At 47.9% G+C, this 13111-nt stretch overlaps 1 protein-coding gene across 3 annotated transcripts in view; it reads right to left on the reverse strand.

The window, feature by feature from the left end:
* The window catches only part of LOC139267266 (synaptotagmin-like protein 1), a 338973-nt gene that overhangs the window by 26827 nt on the left and 299035 nt on the right, over nucleotides 1-13111 (reverse strand). The gene's annotated exons all lie outside the window — the stretch shown is intronic.

Genomic DNA, 13111 nt, shown 5'->3' on the forward strand with positions numbered 1-13111 from the left:
TCAGTGGGGATGTCGCACTTTATCAGGGAGGCTTTGAGGGTGTCCTTGTAATGTTTCCGCTGCCCACCTTTGGCTCGTTTGATATGAAGGAGCTTTACATAGAACACTTGCTTTGGGAGTCTCGTGTCTGGCATGCAAACTATGTGGCCTGCCCAGCGGAGTTGCTCGAGTGTGGTCAGCGCTTCAATGCTGGGGATGTTAGTCTGGACGAGGTCACTGATGTTGGTGCGCCTGTCCTCCCAGGTGATTTGCAGGATCTTGCGGAGACATCATTGGTGATATATCTCCAGCGACATGAGGTGTCTTCTGTACATCGTCCATGCCTTTGATCAATATAGGAGGGCGGGTATTGCTACAGCCCTGTAGACCATGAGCTTTGTTAAGTATCGAATAACTCCACGAGGCTAAGTACGGTGAGCTAGTTCAGGCATGGCCTTACTCCAGTTTATTTATTCTCAAAGTGAGGATTCAACATGGCTGCCAACATTATATACACGGCTTGCACGTGTCTGCCAGTGACCATTAGGACTCTGACAGTTGCACCCTCTGGTGGCAGGTAAAACCCAGTTAACATACATAACATCATTCCCCCCAAAGTCCTTGGTACAGATTGTATTTACAAGTTGAGACGGTCCGGGGCCTTCCGCTCCCTGGTTGATCTTCTCAGTTCGAACCCAAGCTTGGGTGAGTTAGTAGGACCATTGCTGCATTGCGGAGCAGTCGGTCTGACAGGACTGTTGGGGATGGTAGGTTTGTCTTCATGAATGACACAACCGATGGTTGGATGTGTGTTGGTTGGTCGATGATGATGTAATCTTCAATTTGTTCTGGGTTGTCTGTGAATCGCAGTTTGGTTTGGTCGATGTGCCTCTTGCACGTTTGGCCATTTAACAGTTTGACTACAAACACCCTGTTCCCCTCCTTGGCTAAAACCTTGCCAGCAACCCACTTTGGACCATGACCATAATTCAGGATAAACACAGGGTCAGGAACAGCAATGTCACATGATACGGCCTTGCGATCATGGTACCATTGCTGCCGTTGCCGTCTGGTTTCGACATGATCATTGAGATCCGTGTGTACAAGGGAGAGCCTGGTTTTGAGATCTCTCTTCATTAACAGTTTGGCAGGAGGGATCCCGGTGAGTGAGTGGGGTCTCGTCCGGTAACTGAGCAGAATGCGGGACAAGCAGGTCTGTAGGGAGCCATGAGTCACGTGTTTTAGGCTCTGCTTAATGGTTTGGACAGCCCGCTCCACTTGACCGTTAGATGCGGGTTTGAAAGGGGCAGACCTGACATGCTTGATGCCATTACAGTTCATAAACTCGTGGAACTCCGAACTGGTGAAACACGGTCCGTTGTCGCTGACAAGGACGTCGGGCAGGCCATGGGTGGCAAACATGGCCCGAAGGCTTTCAATAGTGGCTGTGAACATGCTGGATGACATGATTATGCATTCAATCCATTTGGAGTAAACGTCCACTACTACTAAAAACATTTTGCCGAGAAAGGGGCCGGCAAAGTCTCTCTGGATCCTTGACCACGGTTTGGATGGCCATGACCACAGCCTCAGCGGAGCCTCCACAGGTGCGTTACTCAGTTACATGCAAGTGTTGCACTGATGCACACATGACTCCAAGTCCAAGTCAATGCCGGGCCACCAAACGTGAGACCTGGCAATGGCCTTCATCATGGCAATGCCTGGGTCGGTACTGTGTAAATCTCGCACAAAATTTTCCCTGCCTTTTTTTGGCGTAACAACACGATTACCCCATAACAGACAATCAGACTGAATAGACAAATCATCTTTGCGGTGGCTTTAAGGCTTAATTTCATCCTGCATTTCCCTGGGAATGGCAGACCAATTTCCATTTAGGACACACCTTTTTACGCTTGACAGTACAGGATCCTGGCTGGCCCAGGTCCTAATTTGGCAAGCTGTGACAGGTGACCCCTCGCTCTCAAAGGCATCCATGACCAGCAGCAAGTCTGCGGGCTGCGGCATTTCCACCCTGGTTGTGGGCAATGGTAGCCGGTTAAATGCATCAGCACAGTTTTCAGTGCCTGGGCTGTGGCGGATGACATAATCATAAGTGGATAATGTCAGTGCCCATCTTTGGATGCGGTATGGGGCATTGGTGTTTATACCTTTGCTTTCAGAAAATAATGAAATGAGCGGCTTGTGGTCTGTTTCAAGCTCAAACCAAAGCCCAAACCGGTATTGGTGCATTTTCCTAACCCCATATACGCATGCCAAAGCCTTTTTCTCTACCATACTATAGGCTCTTTCAGCCTAAGACAGACTTCTGGACACGTATGCAACTGGTTGGAGTTTGCCTGATACATTGGCTTGCTGGAGACACAACCGACCCCATATGATGAGGCGTCACAGGCCAGCACTAACCGCTTACATGGGTCATAGTGTACCAGTAATTTATCGGAACATAGCAGGTTCCTGGCCTTCTCAAAGGCTCTGTCTTGAGATTTGCCCCAAACCCAGTCATTACCCTTTCTCAGCAACATGTGCAAGGGCTCTCGCATAGTGCTCAAACTAGATAGAAAGTTATCGAAATAGTTGAGAAGACCCAGGAACGAATGCAGCTCCGTCACACTCTGGGATCTGGGTGCATTCTTGATGGCCTCTGTCTTTGAGTCTGTCTGCTGCAATTTTTCTCCCCAGGAATTCGACTTCTGGTTCCATGAAAACGCACTTGGAGCGTTTTAGCCTGAGTCCCACTCTGTCCAGATGACGTAGAACCTTTTCCAGGTTGTGCAGGTATTCGGTGGCGTCGCGACCGGTGATCAGGATGTCATCTTGGAACACGACGATTCTTGGATGGACTTCAGCAAACTCTCCATGTTTCTCTGAAATATGGCTGCTGCCAAGTGAATTCCGAAAGGGTATCTGTGGTATATAAACAGTCCTTTGTGCGTGTTGATGCACGTCAGTTGTTTCGAAGATTCGACTAGCTCCTGTGTCATGTAAGCGGAGGTCAGGTCCCATTTGGTGAACAACTTCCCCGCCCCCCCGCTAGTGTTGCAAACAGGTCGGCAGCCTTGGGTAATGGGTACTGATCCTGTATCGAGACTCGGTTGATCATTACCTTGTAGTCACCGCAGATCCTAACCATGCCATCACTTTTCAACACTGGGACAATGGGACTGGCCCATTCGCTGCACTCGACTGGTGATATGATTCCTTCCCATTGAAGTCTGTCCAGTTCGATCGCGACCTTCTCCCTCATTATGTACGGAACTGCCCGAGCCTTGTGATGGACAGGTCTTGCATCCGGGCCCAGGTGGATCTGCATCTTGGCTCCTGTGATGTTGCCAATGCCTGGTTCGAACAACAAGGGAAACTTGCTCAGCACTTGAGCTCACAAAGTGTCATCCACTGATGATAATGCTTTAATATCGTTCCAGTTCCATTTAATTTTCTCAAGCCAACTCCTGCCGAACAGTATTGGGCCATTGCCTGGAACAATCCACAATGAAAAATCATGCACAGCTCCATGTACGACACTTTTACTGCTGCGCTGCCAATGACTGGTATGAGCTCTTTGGTGTAGGTACGCAGCTTCGCATTGATTGGGCTCAGTTTGTGTCTTTTTGCCTTAGAGTTCCACAGCTTTTCAAAAGCCCTCTGGTTCATTATTGACTGACTCGCATCCATGTCCAATTCCAATGATACTGCAACCCCATTTAATTTAACTTTCAGTATTATCGGAGGACTTTTGGTGAAAGAATGTACCTTATACACTTCTTCGTCCTGTACCTCGGGTTGAGTTGCCTGTGCCGCTTGATCCACGCTGGATCGATCACCCTCAGCCACATGATGTGTCGCAGCACGCTTGCTTGGTTGCGGACACATTCACTGAAGGTGCCCCATTGTTGCACAGTCTTTGTACACGTGTTGCTTGAATCAGCCTTGTCGGACCCGATGATAGCTCCCGCAATGCCAACAAGGCGAGATTTGATTCACTCCCGATGGCGGACTTTGAGCAGTTATAGGTCGTACAAATGCGGACGAGTAGGCCCTGCCATGTGCAGCTCTGCCTGTAGAACGATATTATTTTATGCACAGTACTTGCCGGTGAGTTCCGATGCTGGGAAGATATCTGTTTTGAGTTTTCGTCTGTGGGCATGCATGCCTGGGCGATCCTGAAGGCCCTGCTCAGGTCTAGAGATTCAGCAGCCAGCAGCTTTCGAAGGATGACCTTGTGGTCAATGCCAAGCATGGAAAAGTCCCGCAGCATTTCCTCCAATGCAGCTCCGAAGTTGCACGGCCCAGTGAGATGTCTCAGGTCGGCGACAAATTCCACCATGTCCTGGCCCTCGGAGCGATTGTGTGTATAAAAGCGATACCTCGCCATGATGATGCTTTCCTTCGATTTAAAGTGGTTCCGAACCAGCGGTACACAATTCAGCGTAAGTCTTATCCATTGGTCGAGTCGGTGAGAGTAAATTCTTGATAAGGCAGTACATTTTTGACCCACAAACAGTGAGGAGAACCGCTCTGTGCTTAATTGCGTTATCGGTTCCTTAAAATCCATTGGCTACAAAGTACTGGTCGAGGTGATCAGTGAAATCCTCCCAGTCTTCCCCTTCCACGAATCTCTCCAAAATTCCAACAGACATGGTTGCGTGAAAGTTCGTATTTTTAACTCGTCGCCAATTGTTAAGTATCGAATAACTCCACGAGGCTAAATACGGTGAGTTAGTTCAGGCATGACCTTACTGCAGTTTATTTATTCTCAAAGTGAGGATTCAACATGGCTGCCAACATTATATACACGGCTTGCACGTGTCTGCCAGTGACCATGAGGACTCCGACAGTCACGCCCTCTGGTGGCAGGTAAAACCCAGTTAATATACAGAACAAGCTTGGTGGTAGATTTGAGGGCCTGGTCTTCGAACATTCTTTTCCTCAGGCGGCTGAAAGATGCACTGGCGCACTGGAGGCGGTGTTGAATCTCCACATCAATGTCTGCTTTTGTTGACAAGAGGCTCCCGAGGTATGGGAAATGAGCAGGGGACGAAATCCGCACTGTGACTCAGGGAGGAGCTCCTCGGCCACAGGGAGAAGACGGTTGAGGAGAACTCTAGCAACAACTTTCTCAGTGACTGATAGCAGGGAGATTCCTCTGTAGTTGCCGCAGTTGGATTTGTCTCCTTTTTTAAAGATGGTCACGATTGTGGTGGGCCGCGCCGCGGATCTTGATGACTGGGGGGCAGTGCTGTGCGGATAGGATAGGCTGGTGGAGGATCTTTGTCTTACGGATGTTTAGTGTAAGGCCCATGCCTTCATATGCCTCAGTAAATACATCAACTATATCCTGGAGTTCAGCCTCAGAATGTGCGCAGACGCAGGCGTCGTCTGCGTACTGTAGCTCAACGACAGAGGTTGGGGTGATCTTGGACCTGGCCTGGAGGCGGCGCAGGGGAAACAGCTTCCCACTGGTTCTGCAGTTTAGTTCCACTCCAGCGGGGAGCTTGTTGACTGTGAGGTGGAGCATGGCAGCGAAGAAGATTGAGAAGAGGGTTGGAGCGATGACGCAGCTCTGTTTGACCTCAGTCCGGACGAGGATTGGGTCTCTAATGGATCTGTTGGTAAGGATCACAGCCTGCATGTTGTCGTGGAGATGGCGAAGGATGTTGCCAAACTTTTGGGAGCATCCGAAATGGAGGAGGACGCTCCATAGATCCTCGCGGTTGACTGTGTCAAGGGCTTTATAAGGTCGAAGAAGGCCATGTATAACATAAGAACATAAGAACATAAGAATTAGGAACAGGAGTAGGCCATCTAGTCCCTCGAGCCTGCTCTGCCATTCAATAAGATCATGGCTGATCTGGCCGTGGACTCAGCTCCACTTACCCGCCCTCTCCCCGTAACCCTTAATTCCCTTATTGGTTAAAAATCTATCTATCTGTGACTTGAATAGATTCAATGAGCTAGCCTCAACTGCTTCCTTGGGCAGAGAATTCCACAGATTCACAACCCTCTGGGAGAAGAAATTCCTTCTCAACTCGGTTTTAAATCGGCTCCCCCGTATTTTGAGGCTGTGCTCCCGAGTTCTAGTCTCCCCGACCAGTGGAAACAACCTCTCTGCCTCTACGTCTATCCCTTTCATTATTTTAAATGTTTCTATAAGATCACCCCTCATCCTTCTGAACTCCAACGAGTAAAGACCCAGTCTACTCAATCTATCATCATAAGGTAACCCCCTCATCTCCAGAATCGTCTCTGTACTCCCTCCAAAGCCAGTATATCCTTCCTTAAGTAAGGTGACCAAAACTGCACGCAGTACTCCAGGTGCGGCCTTACCAATACCCTATACAGTTGCAGCAGGACCTCCCTGCTTTTGTACTCCATCCCTCTCGCAATGAAGGCCAACATTCCATTCGCCTTTCTGATTACCTGCTGCAACTGCAAACTAATTTTTTGGGATTCATGCACAAGGACACCCAGGTCCCTCTGCACCTCAGCATGTTGTAATTTCTCCCCATTCAAATAATATTCCCTTTTACTGTTTTTTTTCCAAGGTGGATGACCTCACACTTTCTGACATTGTATTCCATCTGCCAAACCTTAGCCCATTCGCTTAACCTATCCAAATCTCTTTGCAGCCTCTCTGTGTCCTCTACACAACCCGCTTTCCCACTAATCTTTGTGTCATCTGCAAATTTTGTTACACTACACTCTGTCCTCTCTTCTAGGTCATCTATGTATATTGTAAACAGTTGTGGTCCCAGCACCGATCCCTGTGGCACACCACTAACCACCGATTTCCAACCCGAAAAGGACCCATTTATCCCGACTCTCTGCTTTCTGTTCGCCAGCCAATTCTCTATCCATGCTAATACATTTCCTCTGACTCCGCGTACCTCTATCTTCTGCAGCGACCTTTTGTGTGGCACCTTATCGAATGCCTTTTGGAAATCTAAATACACCACATCCATCGGTACACCTCTATCCACCATGCTCGTTATATCCTCAAAGAATTCCAGTAAATTAGTTAAACATGATTTCCCCTTCATGAATCCATGCTGCGTATGCTTGATTGCACTATTCCTATCTAGATGTCCCGCTATTTCTTCCTTAATGATAGTTTCAAGCATTTTCCCCACTACAGATGTTAAACTAACCGGCCTATAGTTACCTGCCTTTTGTCTGCCCCCTTTTTTAAACAGAGGCGTTGCATTAGCATGAGGTAGGAAAAGCCATAAAACAGTTCAAGAATAACAAGGCTACAAGAGCGGATGGAATCCCTGCTGAGGCACATAAGGGCTGCGTTACATAAGGGCTGGCATTTTTCCTGCAGCTGTCGCGCTGCAAAGATCTTGTCCGTTGTGCCCCACTGGGGACGAAATCTGCACTGTGACTCAGGGAGGAGCTCCTCGGCCACAGGGAGAAGACGGTTGAGGAGTACTCTAGTGACAACTTTCCCAATGGCTGATAACAGGGAGATTCTTCTGTAGTTGCCGCAGTTGGATTTGTCTCCTTTTTTAAAGATGGTCACGATCACTGCATCTCTGAGATCTCCCGGCATGCTCTCCTCCCTCTAGATGAGAGAGATGAGGTCATGTATCCGTGCCAACAACGTCTCTCCGCCATACTTTAGCGCCTCAGCAGGGATTCCATCAGCTCTTGTAGCCTTGTTATTCTTGAACTTTTTTATGGCTTTTTCTACCTCGTGCAGCGTTGGAGTTTCACTGAGGTGGTGGCGGGTAGCATGCTGTGGGATGGAGTCGAGAACACTTGAGTCAAAGGCAGGGTCTCAATTGAGGAGATCTTCGATGTGCTCCTTCCAGCGGGCCCTGACTGCCTCGGAGTCCTTGATGAGTGTTTCCCCGTTCTTAGTCAGCAGTTGGGTGGGGCCTTGGGAGTTTGGACCAGAGATGGCCTTGATTGCGATGAAGAATCCCCGCATAGAAACATAGAAACATAGAAAATAGGTGCAGGAGCAGGCTATTCAGCCCTTCTAGCCTGCACCGCCATTCAATGAGTTCATGGCTGAACATGAAACTTCAGTACCCCCTTCCTGCTTTCTCGCCATAACCCTTGATCCCCCAAGTAGTAAGGACTTCATCTAACTCCCTTTTGAATATATTTAGTGAATTGGCCTCAACTACTTTCTGTGGTAGAGAATTTCACAGGTTCACCACTCTCTGGGTGAAGAAGTTTCTCCTCATCTCGGTCCTAAATGGCTTACCCCTTATCCTCAGACTGTGACCCCTGGTTCTGGACTTCCCCAACATTGGGAACATTCTTCCTGCATCTAACCTGTCTAAACCCGTCAGAATTTTAAACGTTTCTATGAGGTCCCCTCTCATTCTTCTGAACTCCAGTGAATACAAGCCCAGTTGATCCAGTCTTTCTTGATAGGTCAGTCCCGCCATCCCGGGAATCAGTCTGGTGAATCTTCACTGCACTCCCTCAATAGCAAGAATGTCCTTCCTCAAGTTAGGAGACCAAAACTGTACACAATACTCCAGGTGTGTCCTCACCAAGGCCCTGTACAACTGTAGCAACACCTCCCTGCCCCTGTACTCAAATCCCCTCGCTATGAAGGCCAACATGCCATTTGCTTTCTTAACCGCCTGCTGTACCTGCATGCTAACCTTCAATGACTGATGTACCATGACACCCAGGTCTCGTTGCACCTTCACTTTTCCTAATCTGTCACCATTCAGATAATAGTCTGTCTCTCTGTTTTTACCACCAAAGTGGATAACCTCACATTTATCCACATTATACTTCATCTGCCATGCATTTGCCCACTCACCTAACCTATCCAAGTCACTCTGCAGCCTAATAGCATCCTCCTCGCAGCTCACATTGCCACCCAACTTAGTGTCATCCGCAAATTTGGAGATACTGCATTTAATCCCCTCGTCTAAATCATTAATGTACAATGTAAACAGCTGGGGCCCCAGCACAGAACCTTGCGGCACCCCACTAGTCACTGCCTGCCATTCTGAAAAGTATCCGTTTACTCCTACTCTTTGCTTCCTGTCTGACAACCAGTTCTCAATCCACGTCAGCACACTACCCCCAATCCCATGTGCTTTAACTTTGCACATTAATCTCTTGTGTGGGACCTTGTCGAAAGCCTTCTGAAAGTCCAAATATACCACATCAACTGGTTCTCCTTTGTCCACTTTACTGGAAACATCCTCAAAAAATTCCAGAAGATTTGTCAAGCATGATTTCCCTTTCACAAATCCATGCTGACTTGGACCTATCATGTCACCATTTTCCAGATGCACTGCTATGACATCCTTAATAATTGATTCCATCATTTTACTCACTACTGAGGTCAGGCTGACCGGTCTATAATTCCCTGTTTTCTCTCTCCCTCCTTTTTTAAAAAGTGGGGTTACATTGGCTACCCTCCACTCCATAGGAACTGATCCAGAGTCAATGGAATGTTGGAAAATGACTGTCAATGCATCCGCTATTTCCAAGGCCACCTCCTTAAGTACTCTGGGATGCAGTCCATCAGGCCCTGGGGATTTATCGGCCTTCAATCCCATCAATTTCCCCAACACAATTTCCCGACTAATAAAGATTTCCCTCAGTTCCCCCTCCTTACTAGACCCTCTGACCCCTTTTATATCTGGAAGGTTGTTTGTATCCTCCTTAGTGAATACCGAACCAAAGTACTTGTTCAATTGGTCTGCCATTTCTTTGTTCCCCGTTATGACTTCCCCTGATTCTGACTGCAGGGGACCTACGTTTGTCTTTACTAACCTTTTTCTCTTTACATACCTATAGAAACTTTTGCAATCTACCTTAATGCTCCCTGCAAGCTTCTTCTCGTACTCCATTTTCCCTGCCCTAATCAAACCCTTTGTCCTCCTCTGCTGAGTTCTAAATTTCTCCCAGTCCCCAGGTTCGCTGCTATTTCTGGCCAATTTGTATGCCACTTCCTTGGCTTTAATACTATCCCTGATTTCCCTAGATAGCCACGGTTGAGCCACCTTCCCTTTTTTATTTTTACGCCAGACAGGAATGTACAATTGTTGTAATTCATCCATGCGGTCTCTAAATGTCTTCCATTGCCCATCCACAGTCAACCCCCTAAGTATCATTCGCCAATCTATCCTAGCCAAATCACGCCTCATACATTCAAAGTTACCCTTCTTTAAGTTCTGGACCATGGTCTCCGAATGTACTGTTTCATTCTCCATCCTAATGCAGAATTCCACCATATTATGGTCACTCTTCCCCAAGGGGCCTCGCACAATGAGATTGCTAATTAATCCTCTCTCATTACACAACACTCAGTCTAAGATGGCCTCCCCCCTAGTTGGTTCCTCAACATATTGGTCTAGAAAACCATCCCTTATGCACTCCAGGAAATCCTCCTCCACCGTATTGCTTCCAGTTTGGCTAGCCCAATCTATGTGCATATTAAAGTCACCCATTATAACTGCTACACCTTTATTGCATGCACCCCTAATTTCCTGTTTGATGCCCTCCCCAACATCCCTATTACTGTTTGGAGGTCTGTACACAACTCCTACTAACGTTTTTTGCCCTTTGGTGTTCTGCAGCTCTACCCATATAGATTCCACATCATCCAAGCTAATGTCTTTCCTAACTATTGCATTAATCTCCTCTTTAACCAACAATGCTACCCCACCTCCTTTTCCTTTTATTCTATCCTTCCTGAATGTTGAATACCCCTGAATGTTGAGTTCCCAGCCCTGATCATCCTGGAGCCACGTCTCCGTAATCCCAATCACATCATATTTATTAACATCTATTTGCACAATTAATTCATCCACTTTATTGCGGATACTCCTTGCATTAAGACACAAAGCCTTCAGGCTTGTTTTTTTAACACCCTTTGTCCTTTTAGAATTTTGCTGTACAGTGGCCCTTTTTGTTCTTTGCCTTGGGTTTCTCCGCCCTCCATTTTTCCTCATCTCCTTTCTGTCTTTTGCTTTTGCCTTCTTTTTGTTTCCCTCTGTCTCCCTGCATTGGTTCCCATCCCCCTGCCATATTAGTTTAAATCCTCCCCAACAGCACTAGCAAACACTCCCCCTAGGACATTGGTTCCGGTCCTGCCCAGGTGCAGACCGTCCGGTTTGTACTGGTCCCACCTCCCCCAGAACCGGTCCCAATGCCCCAGGAATTTGAATCCCTCCCTGCTGCACCACTGCTCAAGCCACGTATTAATCTGCGCTATCCTGCAATTCCTACTCTGACTATCACGTGTCACTGGTAGCAATCCCGAGATTACTAATTTTGAGGTCCTACTTTTTAATTTAGCTCCTAGCTCCTTAAATTCATTTCGTAGGACCTCATCCGTTTTTTTACCTATGTCGTTGGTACCAATGTGCACCACGACAACTGGCTGTTCTCCCTCCCATTTCAGAATGTCCTGCACCCGCATCGTGGCTGTTGGCCAATTGTTGTATCTCCTGTGCTTTCTCCATCCACCACCTGTTCTTTAGGTCCCGGGTTTTTTGTTGGACTTCAGTCTTGAGTCGTCTGCAATGTTGCTTTGCTGCTCCTGAATTGGGTTGTTGCTTGAGGCTCAGAAATGCTCTGCACTTGCGATCTATTAGTTCTTGGATCCCCTGATCATTTTCATCAAACCAGTCCTGGTGTTTTCTGGTTGAGTGACCAAGTGTCTCTTCACAAGCACTGGTTATGGAGACCTGGAGGACAGACCAAGTGCTGCGGGCATTCAGCATCTCAGGGTCATCAAGGCACGCCAGGTTAGCTGTGAGGCGCTGGCTGTTTCAGGTTCTCTTAGCTGGGTCTTTAAGTGCCCTGGCATTGATATTTTTGTGGCACAACTTCTGCTGTCCCCTCTGCTTTGGAGCTATGTTAATGTCGATGATGGATTGGATTAGGCGGTGGTCCGTCCAGCAGTCGTCAGCTCCTGTCATGGTGCAGGTGATGTGCACATCCTTGCGATCCCTGGCTCAGATGATGACATAGTCGAACAGGTGCCAGTGTTTTGAGCGAGGGTGTTGCCACGATGCCTTGTATTTGTCCCTCTGGCGGAACAGGGTGTTGGTGATGAGGAATTCATGTTCTAGACATTTTGTCAGGAGTAGGGTACCGCTGGAGTTGCCTTTCCCTACCCCCTTTCTGCCAATCACGCCGCCCCAGAGGACTGTGTCTTTGTCGACCCTGGCATTGAAGTCACCTAGGAGGATCAGTTTGTCGCCTGTGGGGACGCGGGACAGGGATGTTTTGAGGTTGGAATAAAAACCCTCTTTAGCCTCATCCGTTGCATCGAGTGTAGGGACGTATGCACTGATGACTGTGGCGCATTGGTTCCGGGATAGGGTGAGTCGGAGAGTCATGAGGCATTCGTTAACCCCGCAGGGGGAGTCTTTGAGGCGGTTGACCAGCTCATTTTTGATGGCAAAGCCAACTCCATGAAGGCGGTGTTCTTCCTCTGGTTTTCCTTTCCAGAGAAAGGTGTAACCTCCAACTTGTTCCTTGAGCTGGCCTTCTCCTGCCCGCCGGGTCTCGCTTAGGGCGGCGATGTCGATGTCAAAGCATCTAAGTTCCTGGGCGAATATGGTGGTGTGGCATTCCGGCCTGTTGCGGTTGGAGTTGTCCATGTGGGTCCTGACGTTCCAGGTCCCGAACTTCATGTTAATGAAGTGGAAGATGCCTGTGCGTGAGTTCTTTTAACGTGGGGTGGCCGCTGCACACCAGCAACCACATGGGCTTGACAGAGCTAGGACTTGGTCCAGTGGCAAAGGGGTCCAAGATGACTGGAGACCAGGCACTGCTGTATGAGCCTAATTGCCTATGGCGAGATGTTGGCCGCAAGCTTGGCGCCGAGTAGCGCCCTTAATGGTAGGTGGCCTGAGGCTTGGTTAGGGGGCAGGCATTAGAAAGGTCAGTTGTCCGTTGGAATTCCGAGGGATGTTTTAAAAGTTTCTTCCAAAGTTTTCCAGTTATTTCTCCGGAGGTTTCAAAAGAAAAATTCTCCAAGTTGTTTAAAAGTTTAAGAATTTTCCCAAATTGTTTAAAAAGTTTCTCAAGTTGATTAAAAGTTTAAAAGTAGATTAAAAGTTAATTAAAATTGATTAAAAGTCTAAAATGTAAGTCAGCAGTCTACAGCCCAGTCAGT

The sequence above is a fragment of the Pristiophorus japonicus genome, chromosome 7, assembly GCF_044704955.1.
Source record: "Pristiophorus japonicus isolate sPriJap1 chromosome 7, sPriJap1.hap1, whole genome shotgun sequence".
NCBI lineage: Eukaryota > Metazoa > Chordata > Chondrichthyes > Pristiophoridae > Pristiophorus > Pristiophorus japonicus.